Source organism: Peromyscus californicus, unplaced genomic scaffold (assembly GCF_007827085.1).
Source record: "Peromyscus californicus insignis strain IS unplaced genomic scaffold, ASM782708v3 Scaffold_23__1_contigs__length_62951481, whole genome shotgun sequence".
In the NCBI taxonomy this organism is placed as follows: Eukaryota; Metazoa; Chordata; class Mammalia; order Rodentia; family Cricetidae; genus Peromyscus; species Peromyscus californicus.
This window is the reverse complement of record NW_026294534.1, coordinates 32,634,307-32,646,874: the sequence shown is the minus strand read 5'-3', so window position 1 is coordinate 32,646,874 and position 12,568 is coordinate 32,634,307. Positions and strand designations below refer to the sequence as shown.

Sequence of the window (12,568 nt, the reverse complement as noted above, 5' to 3'; positions counted from 1 at the left end):
CTAGAGAACACACTGCATTGCCTGAAAGTAACATATTTGCAATGGGATTTAAAGGAAGCTACAGCAGCAGGTAAGTCTTGCAAGTGATGATGAACTCTCTCTCTGCTCAGAGGAATTTATGCATGTAAAGGAGGAACTACATTAGAAAATAAATACACAGCTAGCGTCTTCCATTTTAATCTCTGCTTTGACAGCTGGTGTGGGATGTCTTTCTGCACGCTGTGAATATGTGTTGCTCTGATAGGTTGATAAATAAAATGTTGATTGGCCAGTAGCCAGACAGGAAATATAGGCAGGGTAAGTAGATGAGAATTCTGGGGAGAGGAAGAGCAGAGTCAGAAGTTGCCAGCCAGACACAGAGGGAGCAAGATGACAAGGCAGAACTGAGAAAAGGTACCAAGCCATGTGGCTAAACATAAATAAGAATTATGAGTTAATTTAAGTGTAAGAGTTAGTCAGTATTAAGCCTGAACTAATGGCCGAACAGTTATAATTAATATAAGCTTCTGAGTGATTATTTTATAGGAAACGGGACTGTGGCGGCCTGGTGGGACCAAAGCAACTTTCCAACTACAAACAGCTAAAATGTATCAAGAAGATGATGAGATCAGTCACTGGCTCGGTATTTCTTATAGCTGGTGAAGGGGCTTAAGGAAAAGAGAATAAAAGTAAGATCAGCCGGGCGGTGGTGGCGCACGCCTTTAATCCCAGCACTGGGGAGGCAGAGCCAGGCGGATCTCTGTGAGTTCGAGGCCAGCCTGGGCTACCAAGTGAGTTCCAGGAAAGGCGCAAAGCTACACAGAGAAACCCTGTCTCGAAAAACCAAAAAAAAAAAAAAAAAAAGTAAGATCAATGCTAAATATCCTTCTTGGGATTAATGAAACAAAAGAGAAAGAGGAGGGGGACTTCAAGGTGGCAGAAAATGAGGTATGATAGAGAGGTAATGTATGATACTCATTTCACCTGGCTAGACTGCACTGCATTCACTACAGAGTTAAGAAAGAAAGAAATTCAGCAGACCTCGGTACTGGTGTAGGTCTGCTGTAGCTTTGCTGAACTTGACAGTGGGTCAGTATCTTTAAGAAGTAGGAGAGGTTCAGGCAAATATGTGTGACTTAGACAAGCATGTAAATCAGGTTCAAAACGTAAAAGCAATTAAAAGGGGAATAAGAAAATAACAACAGAGAGTATTATTGTAGATGAAAGCAAATGTGTGAGATTTGTGTCTTGAGTTTCTAGGAGGTAAAAAAATGACTGGAGGACAGCCAAATGCTGAACTAGTGAGGTTTTGGAAGGCTTTAGGCCTGAATGATTGATTCATCAAAGGAGTGGAAGAAGGGTAGGTGAGTTCCATTGTGCCCACAGCTATGGAGTAAAGTGATCTACCAGGGTGAAAACTACTCTAATAGTACCCCTAACAAGTGGCCAAAGTTGCCTACAGAAGATGAGGACTATATAGGATGATTCAAGACTGAACAATGGATTGAAGACTTAGTAGTGCCTGGCTAATGTGTAGAATACTGAGGCTCTAATACAAGTTTGGGCCAGGTTGCTTTGGTTCCTGGCAGTCCCTGGGAATATCAGGTCAATGCCATCCATAGATAGATATGAAGATAGAGTGGTGCACATTAAAAGGACTGAAATGTACACCGTGTACATTTCTCCTGAGATTAGAAAGTGTGCTCGGCCAAGGCTCTTTTTGCAGCCAAGTGTGGATAATGGAATAGAAATGTGGTGGCTGCAGAGATGTCCCAGAGTGTCAGGACTGGAAAGCCCAACACAGACAGAAGAGGCCTGAAAGCACTGCACCTTGCCACTCCCAACTTCCCTTTTGCTCAAGGGGTGGGGAAATGTGACCCATTCCCCAGGATGAGGAGGTGGAACAATTCATAGAGAATGATTGTAGATCAGAGACCTAAAGTGTTTCCTTTCCACACAGCTGTATCCAACAATGCCCTTTTGAAGAACAATTGATACAAACATAAGATCTCTTTGTGTTGTATTGGATCTTACTAACTGTATTCCTATAGATACTGTATCCTCTTTGGTGCTGAATCCCAAGACCAATTGGCACATGCCTAGAATAGACTATGGCGGCCCTTCAGAGATCACTAACCTGAGTACCTTCCAGATTTAGAAAAGCATCTGAAAATACAAACACAACTAAAGGCACAAGATTGGGGAAATACCCACATAAGGTACAGAGGCCAGGCATTCTTATGAGTTTTGTGGTTGGATAAGGCAAAAATGATAGCGCTGACTAAATGGTGAAGAAAAGCCCTAAAACAACCTGTGCCTATGTAAGCAAAAACATCAGTTAAGAAGTCTAAATATAAAAGTCACTCCAAGAAGCTACAAGACTCCTAGTAATACCAATACCATGGGCAGGCTACCTCTCTATGAGGTACAATGCAATCTATTGCCACTGATATTGGTTGAGTGCCATAACCGGATGTTAAGACCCTACAACTCAAAACAGCATGTTCTAGATCAGAATATGAAGAAATCAAGTTAGGAGTGAGCTCCCTCCTTGCTGGCTAGCATTCTTGTTGCCAAAAATCATTATGAAGGCTGGGGCTGGGAACTGTTGTCTAAATACTATTCAGTTATAGTCACAACAGTGTTAACACCATATGCATGCCAATCAAGATGTACCCATTGGTATAAGTGCCCTGACTTGTGAGGTATAAACACTTGCTTTCTGACAGGATTTAAGGCTTAACTCCAGGAAAAGGGTGTAAACTAAATCTGATACTGTCAAACAAACATCTGCGGCTAAGGAAGTCAGAGATCCCACTGGGAAAGCTTGGGCCACCTATGTACACGATATACCTCTCAAAATTCTTCCCATCAAAATCCTTTTCAACATTTATGTTTATGCCCATAAACCATTGCTGCTGTCAACCTTGCTTGGCTGGGAAAGCTTCTTTTTGCTTTGGACAGCAGCTACAGAAGAGACTCATAAGCAGTCCAAGTACTGAGAACAAGTCACTGTTGCTATAACGAAGAGGCCCATTACTCAACCTCTAAATGTGAGAAAATAATCATGCATCTGTATGAGTGCCCCCCCACCTACCCCCACACAAGGCTCAGGGGACATTATGGAAGAGAGAGCTAAAAGTGTATCAGAATACGGAAGAGGTGGAGTGTTGAACTCTGTGCTCTGGGTATCACACGACCGTTGTCATCCTGAAATCAGAGCATGAAACCCACACAACAGTGGGACCACTGACAGTCCCTCATAGAAAGAGGCTCCTGAGGTGCACATGACTACTCCACTCTCTTTAGAATTTACAACACTTAACAATGGCTGAGAGAAGAGACTGTTCTTTAATGATGTACCTGTCCATGTTCCTTATAAGCAACCCTAATTAAATTTGCTAGTTCACCAAGCTGGACTTCGATGGAATCATTTCTCTGGTCTGTCCCTGCCCTCTTTTACTAGAGTGACTTGGGTTCCCCAGAAAAAGTCATATAGCAGTATTTATTAACCTAATAATATAAAATTTGTTTAAAGGGCACATTAATATAGAAGTGAAATTAGCATAAAGCTAGACTCATGCCTGTAAACTTAGCACTTGTGAGGTGGAGACAGGAGGCTACAGCAAGTTCAGTGCCAGCCTGAGCTACATGAGATCCTGCCACAACAAAAAAAGAAATATAAAAAAGCTGGAGCTGGAGAGATGGCTCAGTGGTTAAGAGCACATACTGCTCTTGCACAGGATCTAAGTTCCATTTCCAGCACCTATGTCAAGTGGCTCACAACCACTGTAACTCCAACTCTATGCCATTTTCCATCCTCTTCTGGCCTTCACAGGTACTGCACTCACATGCACCTACACACCTACACACACACACCTACACACACACACACACACACACACACACACACACACACACACACCCCTACAAATACACACATACACACACACAGGGTGGGGGGTAGAGATAGAGACAGACAGACATAGTTGAAAATAAAACTGTAAAGAGAAAAAGTATAAAGCTAAATAAATGCATGTGAATCAATTCTCAATATATTAACCTTCAGTAAATTTCTCAAAGGAACTAGTATCTCCTCCTATGAAATCTTTCTAAGGGGGGCTGGGGAGTCAGCTCAGTAAAGCACTTGATAAAGGATAAGGATCTGAGTTCAGATCCCCAACACTCACATAAACAGCTGACCAGGGTGGTATGCACCTATAATCTTAACACTGGGGGAGCACAAACAGAAGACTCCTGGGGGCTTACACTGCCATGACAACAATATACTCACAGAAGATCTTTTCCATTGCCCTTTCAATTAAAGACTTGAAAAATAAAAATTCAATAAACGGAGCTGATGAGGTGGCTCTGAGCAGGTAAAGGTACTTGCCACCAAGCCTAACAATTTGAGTTTTATCCCTGAGCCGCCCCCCCCCACCCCCCGTGAAGCAGCAAGGAACTGACTCTACAAGGTGTCCTCTGACTTCCACCTATGTGCCCAAGTGAACACACAATAAACGCATTTAAAAGTTTTAAAAACTGCCAGGCGGTGGTGGCGCACGCCTTTAATCCCAGCACTCGGGAGGCAGAGCCAGGCAGATCTCTGTGAGTTTGAGGCCAGCCTGGACTACCAAGTGAGTCCCAGGAAAGGCGCAAAGCTACACAGAGAAACCCTGTCTCGAAAAACCAAAAAAAAAAAAAAAGAAAAAAAAAGTTTTAAAAACTGAGTACATTTCTAGAACTCAAGATACGTTTTTCAAATTGAAAAAACAAAAACAAAACTCCAAACTCTGAAGATTTAGTTGAAGACAAATAAATTACAACAAAATGTAGCATTCAATTTGAATTGACAAGAACTTGAGTTTCAACACTTGTGAGGCAAATGCAGGAGAATCATTGGAAATTTGAGGCAAGCCAGGGTTACACAGAGACTTTATCTAAAACAGTAAAAAAGGCACTTAACCTCCCAATGTACCTTACTAACTGAACTTGTTGTCTTAGGGTTTCTACTGCTGTAAAGAGACACCATGGCCACAGCTGTTGTGGGATATTTGTACACAGTGTGAAGGTGTATTGTTGTGAATGACGTAATAAAAAGCTGAACGGCGGCCAATAGCTAGAAAGAGGTTAGGTAGGACTTCAGGGACAGAGAGGACGCTGGGAAGGTCAGAGTGACCAGCCACACAGAGAGGAAACAGGAGGTGCAATATGGAAGAGAGGTAATACCATGAGATAGATTGTAGATTAATATAAATGGGTTAATTTAAGCTATAAGAGCTAGTTAGGAACAAGCCTAAGCTATAGGCTAAGCTTTCATAATTAATAAAAAGTCTCCCTGTCATTATTTGCGAGCTGGCAGCCCCCCCCCCCCCCCGCCCAAAAAAAATCTATTACACACAGCAATTCTTATAAAGGAAAACATTTAACCGGAGTGGCTTACAATTTCAGAGTTTTAGTTCATTATCATGGCAGGACATGGCAGCATGCAGACAGACATGGTGCTGGAAAAGGAGCTTAGAGTTCTACATCTTGATCCATAGGCAACAGGAAGTGAACTGTGACATGGGTGTAGTTTGAGCATAGGAGACCTCAAAGCCTACTCCGACAATGACATACTTCCGCCAACAAGGCCACACCTCCTAATACTACCACTCCCTTTGGGAGCTATTTTTTTCCAAACCATCCTCTAAGTGTTTTGCCTGCAAATATGTCTGATATCCTCAGAGACTAGAGAAGGCATGGATTCCCTGGAACTTGATTCTATTGTGCTGCCCAGGCACACTTTCTATTACACCATTCACAATACACCTTCACACTGTGTACAAATATCCCACAACAGCTGTGGCCATGGTGTCTCTTTACAGCAGTAGAAACCCTAACTAAGACAACAAGTTCAGTTAGTTATAGAAGGTTGTGAGCCACCCTATGGATGCTGGGAAGTGAACCAACATCCTCTGCAGTAACAAAAACTACTCTTAGCTGCTGAGGCATCTCTCCATCCCCTCGTCATTTTATTTCTTGAGACAGACGCTTGCACTATAGCATGGTGGTTCTCAATCTTTCTAAGGCTACAACCCTTTAATATAGTTCCTCATATTGCTACTTCATAACTGTAATTTTGCTACTGTTATGAATCATAATGTAAATATCTGTTATGCAGGGTATCTGATATGTAACCCCTGTGAAAGGGTCATTTGACGCCGTCCCCATGGGGTCACAACCCATAGGTTGAGAACAGCTGCTATAGCACAAGCTTACCTGGATCTCACTATGTAGTCCAGGCTAGCCTTGAATTCACAGCAATACTCCTTCCACTGTCTTCCAAGTGCTACGATGACAAGCGTATGCCACCATATCCAGATTTTTTTTAAAACAAAAATTGTACACATTTACAGGGTACACTGTGGTATTCTGATACAAGTATACACAATATAATGCTAAAGTCAGGTTAAACACTTCTATCTTCTCAAACATTATTTCATTTTTAAAAGATGTATTTTCCCCCTCACCTCTTGCCACCCACTGCAGGTGGGAAAGCTGGTCCGGGGTCACAAGTGATCCTGTCCCTCAATGGCTGCATCACTCAGAAGACTGGGCCTTGCACCTAGCCTGGGCAGCACAATAGAACTGACCCTGTTGATGGGGGCCTAGGTGATCGGGCCCCACCCCTCATCTGCCATATAGTGGAGTGGACGAGGGAGAAATACCTTCCCTCATCTCCTGCCCCTCAATGCCTGTGACGGTGGGAGAGCTGGCCCTGAGGTCTGAGAGTGGGAGAGCTGGCCCTGCCCCTCACTGGCTGCAGCACTCAGGAAACGGAGCCCTGCATCTTGCTTTTCTACAATTACATACTAAATCTAATATTTTCTTATAAGTAGATACCACTTGCAACCAAAAGTCACTCACTCCCCCCTGATATTGCTATCGGTCTCAAATTTCTATCTTCAATACCATCCCAATCCACACCTCTGGTCAACAGCAACTCCTATCAAACACTTCCAACAGATTACAAACCAACTACCTACCTGCACATCCTCCATCAGCTTCAAAACATTCCTCTTCTGTGTCAGTAAAATCTAAAATACCTCTTAATGCACCAATTCCTATCACTTCTAAATAAAGATGTTCCTTTCCTACTCTTCTGGCTAACTCAATAAAAATAGTCTGCAAATAGTATTTTTCCTCTTTTTAAAAGTATACATCAAAAACACTACCCTACCTTGTGCATCATTTTGTACTACCCTACCCTTGATAATAGTGACTCCTAGTTTTGCTCACCATTCCCTGCTGTGGTAGTTTGAATGCAACTGACCTCCATAATCTCAGAGAGCAGCACTATTAGGAGGTGTGGCTTTATTAGTGGGTATGCTTTGTTGGAGGAAGTGTGTCATTGTGGGGGCGGGTTTTCAGGTTTCATATGAGTCCAGTGTCTCAGTCAACTTCCTGTTGCCTGCAAGATGTAGGACTCTCAGCTCCAGCACCTCATCTGCCTGCACACCACCACGTTCCCCACCATGATGATAATGAACCTCTGAAACTGTAAGCCGCCACCTCAAATATTTTCCTTTATGAGAGCTGCCATGGTCATGGTGTCTCTTCACAGCAATAAAAACCCTAAGACACCTGCTTTTGTGAACTGTGTGTGTATATGGTTTCTCTTAGTCTCAATTCCAATGTCTATTTTATCTTCCTTGTTCCAATACCTTTTTCACTCTGAACTGGCAATTTGTTCAAGATCAGGAACTTAAATTTCCTCTCTGATCCTAATTCCTGCATTCTACTATGTCATTGCCTAATTTGCTGAATCTGTTCTTGACCTTTCATTTCTAGTCCCTTGTTTTTTTTCTCTTATCTTTTAATCTTTTGCATTCTTACCCCCAAACCAAGTAATCATTTCAAAAATGTCTTCCTAGCATCTTTGACTTTCCTACCTATTTGCTCCTTCTGTTAACTCTAGAAAAACAACTACCTGCTTTCTTTGATTCTATTCACACAGTCAAAGTGGTACTGACTTTGGTTTGACTTTTGACAAGACTTTGTTAAGGCATGTGTACTATATTGATATACATACACTACCATGGGGTAATGCGTCTTGTCTATTTTATTCAATGCCTTATCCCCAAACCTTTGTCATTACACACTAGAAGTGTACTCAAGAGTATATTAACACTCAAATTTATAAAACGAATGTACTGTTCTGCAGTGCCTGTTAACTCCATCCCAAATTCCCTAATGTGACTATCCCTTTCTGATTTTTCCACCAGTTGTTTGCTCTTTTACAACACAACAAATCTCACTGAGAAAAACCCAAGTCTTCCCAAGTGAATTAAGTCAATTACTCTGTATTTTCATTCCTCATCCATCTTCCCTAATTTTTCCTTTTAGTAAAATTATTTTATAGTAACTATAATTCTTCTTATCTCACAAAATGTCAACCACAATGCAATCATTTAGCATTAAACACTCACATTTGACTTCTCCTAACTTCCATTTTTCCTATTCTGCTATAATCTTCCAGCATAAAAACAAAAACACTGAGAACTGCAACTGAGACGTAAATCAACCAACTGTCTGTAGTTCAGCATCTCAGTCTGATTTCTGTTCCTCATAAGGGAGTCTGAGTACTTGTTTGCTTTCACAGAAAGCAAGGACAAATTAAACAATTATTAAAATAGGATATTTTAGCAGGTCATGGTGGTACACATCTGTAACCCTAGCTCTTGGGAGGCAGAAGCAAGTAAATCCTCAACTACACCAGCCAAGGGTACATGAGATGCTGTTTCAAACACAGAAGAGAGACAGGGGTTGGAGAGATGGTTCAGAGGTTAAGGGTACTTGTTGCTCTTTAGACGGCCCACGTTTGGGTCTCAGCACGCACATCGTGATCACTGACCATCTGTAGCGCCAGTCCCAGGGAATCTGACACCATCTCTGACTTCTGCTGGCACCAGGCACATGGATAGTGCACAGACATACATGCAGACAAAACACTCACACAAAAAATAGTAAAATAAATGAATCTTTTTTTAAAAAAAAGTTTGGCCGGGCGGTGGTGGCGCACGCCTTTAATCCCAGCACTCGGGAGGCAGAGCCAGGCGGATCTCTGTGAGTTCGAGGCCAGCCTGGGCTACCAAGTGAGTTCCAGGAAAAGGCGCAAAGCTACACAGAGAAACCCTGTCTCGAAAAACCAAAAAAAAAAAAAAAAAAAAAAAAGTTTGAGTTCTTTTTATATGTGTGTGATTTTTTTTTTTTTTTTTTTTTTGAGATAGCGTCTGTCTGTGTAGGACAGAATGGCCTTGAACTCCTGATCCTCCTGTCTCAATTACCCAATTCCTGGACTATGGATATACCATTTGCCTAGCTTTTCTTAAAACTGCATGGGAGAAATAAATTCAGATTCTTTCTGCAGATATATACACATACACACACATATATTTCTTAAAAGATCAATTACTTCTAAAATATTTTAAACAAAATTTCTTCTAGTTTTCATCCTTTAGCCATTATAATTTTTTTTATACAGCATTTCCACATATCCCAGGCAGACCTCAAACTTGGCTATATAGCCAAGGATGACCTTAAACCTTCAGTCTCTACTTCCCTAACGCTGGGATTACACACATTCAACACCATTCCAGTTTATCTGGTGTTGGAGAGCAAACCTAGGGCAATAATAGTGTATGCTAGGCAAATGCTTTATCTATTAAGTTAATCCCAGCCCTAGCTATTTATCCTCTACACAGACCTTTTCAATTTCTTTTAACTTTAACTGAACTTACATTTCCCCAACACTAACTTCTTATGTGGCAAGGCACTATGCCCTGAACTAATGTTCAAAATAATTTTATATAACTAAATTAATGCCTGTCAGTTGTAGGTATAACAAATTTTAAAAAGCAGAAAAGATCATGAAAGCAAGATAAAGCCAATTAAGAAATTCTAAAGGCCATAACTTGAGAACGATAAATTCAAACTCGAATGAGCTTAAAAAAAAATTCTGCAAGACAAAGGAATTTCACACAGTACTGTATAAATTTTTTTTAGTTTAGCTATTAGGAATGGAACCGCTCTTTTCTAACAAAGAACGAAGATACACCACAACGGCATGTCAAAAGGCAGAGGGGTAGAAGAGAGACTCTTCAATCCTGCACCAGTTTCTATATGGCAGGCCCCAGCACAAAATGTTCCCAACTTTAATACAAATGAAACTAACATACTAACGTGTCAACTGTTTAGAAACAAAATTTTCAGAAATACATTTCTCTTTCACAGTTCAAAACAGTTGTCTGCTTATTTAAAAAAAATCCCCAGTAAATTCTTACATTCTTAAGTACAGAAAACAAACACTAAATTTATGACCTAATATTTCAGACAACCAACAAATGTAATTTATAAACAATTTTAGACTCAAATTTACCTTAACATAGACGTTTAGGTACCCCAAATCTCTTAAGATCCTTCCAAACAAGGTATAACATCCACTTTGGAATATAATAAAAACAGCCCCCATTAACCATTTAAAGACCCATGAAGAAGTTTACTCTCCTGATTAAGTCATTAACTCCCTGTTACTCAAACTATTCAAGAAATTGTTACTCTATCATGTTTTTTAAAAGTCTCATTCATGAGAAAATATTTTCATTACATTTCCGAGGTGTACCTTCAACTTCCAAATTCAGAATTAACGTCGGCCGCCAGTGGCCCTGGCCAGTGGCCCTGACCAGGAAGGTGATGGGGAAAGGCAGAAGCAGGTGCACCAGAAGCTCTGGTAACCAGAGAACACAGAAGGCGGGGTCTGGAAAGCGGTTATGGGGCGGAGGAGAGGGGGTGGTGGTAGGGGCACCCAGAAAGCCCGCTTCTTCTAGCGCCAAAACACGATCTGTTACCATAGTTCGTACAACACATATCTCAACAGCCATGGGGGGGGGGGGGGGGTTGCTTTGTTTCGATGGGCTTTTTTTTGGGGGGGGGGGTGGAGAAGACAAGGTGAGCTGCGCAGGATGCAAAGTTGGTTCCAGCAGGCGCCCCATCGGGGCCTAACACCTAGCCCCTGACACCAAGTTTCTTGCCAAGCAAGGCAACGCTGTCTGAATCCCACCGGACCTCTTCGCTGCCCCCGGTTTTGGGGCCGAAGAAACTGGATCGGCAGGAAGGGACGGCGAAGGGGCCGCGCGGGAGGGGCGCGGAGAAGGGTTCTTCAACTACCCTTCCCTTAGCGAGAAGCTGGCGTCAGGAACGCCTGCCTACCCCGGGGGCCTTGCTGCTCCGAGACCACAAGCGACAGCCACACACACTCCGCGGATCCCCGGCCCGCAGACGCTCTCCAACCCGGGCTTCGGGGCCCGGGGGGTGGGGTGGAAGGGGGGTGGGGTGGGGGGCTCACCGAATGGAATTTGGCGGGTGGGGTGGGAGGGAGAGAGGGCGGGCGGTCACTAGGCCTCAGGCCGCCAAGGCCTGCTGCTTTCAGAGCTCAATCACCCCCAACGACAGCCAGCCGGCTTCCCCTCCACCCTTGCAAAGGGCATGGCTCCAGCAACCAGGGCACCGCGCCAGGGGGGGGGGGGGAGATGGCGGGGGTGGTGGTGGTGGTGGGGGTCCTCGGGTCGACGAGAGCGGAGGCGACAAGATGATGCAGGCGCCAGCACGTCCCCAGATGCTCACCAGAGACGGTGTCCGCCAGTGTCAGCCGAAGGGGAGCGAGCATCGCGCAGCCAGGGGGACCCCCGGAGTCAGAAGGGACAGGCGTGGCCGGCCCCAGGCCCGGCTCAGCACGACACCACCCTGCCCGCCCGCCCGCCCGCCCGCCGTTGCCAAGGGCCGCAGACGCGCGGGCATTTTTACCTGTACACGAAGCCGCCCCTCCGGCCAAGGGCGGAGTGGCGGTCGCCACCCCCCCCACACACACACCCACCCCCGCCAGGAGCGGCCACCAAGCAGCGGTTCTTCCTCGAAGACCGCGGCGGGGAGGCCCACGGATTCCCGGACTGCCCGGAGCCCAGTGGCCGCCTTCTCTACCTCAGCTCCTAGGCGCCAACCGCCGCAGCCACCGCCATCTTAGGACCTCATTGTGGTGGGAGAGGAGGGGCGGGGGGAACCGCAGAGGGAGCGGAGGTGGGGTGGGGTGGGGTGGGGGTGGGGGCAACGCTCGGCGAGACGTGCGCCGTCTCCTCGGCAACGGCCGCGCGGGGGCGAGAACTCGCCCCGGGCTGGAGCCGCAGTGCGAACCCCAGGCGCGCAGGACTGGCGTCACGTGAGGCTCGGGAGCCTGCGGTCTCCCTGAAGGCACCTCCAGTCCGGAACGAACCACCTGAGGAAACTACACATCCCAGAATGCCACTCATCCGGGTAGCCAGAGGAGTATCGAACTACAAGTCCCAGCATGCCGCGCGCCTTTCAGCTGGTCCGCGGGATTAAGGCTGGAAGGCCTGGGCCGGAGTATTTTGAGTGCTTTAAATTCTCTGGACGAGCTGGAGGCGTCGGCTCCAGATGGAGACGGAAGGACTTGTAAAGCCTTGGATCTCTCCTGTAGTCCATTCCTACCCACAATCCTGTCACGAAACTCTCGGGCCCTTACAATCGAACCCCT

At 44.7% G+C, this 12,568-nt stretch overlaps 1 protein-coding gene across 22 annotated transcripts in view; it reads right to left on the bottom strand.

The window, feature by feature from the left end:
• Nucleotides 1-12,124, bottom strand: part of Pcm1 (pericentriolar material 1) — a 100,565-nt gene extending 88,441 nt beyond the window's left edge. For 9 of the 22 annotated variants that reach the window (XM_052752107.1, XM_052752108.1, XM_052752113.1 and 6 more), the window contains exon 1: nt 11,998-12,103. The gene's annotated coding sequence lies outside the window, so the exon portion shown is untranslated. The other 13 variants (XM_052752094.1, XM_052752099.1, XM_052752102.1 and 10 more) reach the window with 6 other exon arrangements.
• Nucleotides 12,125-12,568: the final 444 nt, after the last annotated feature.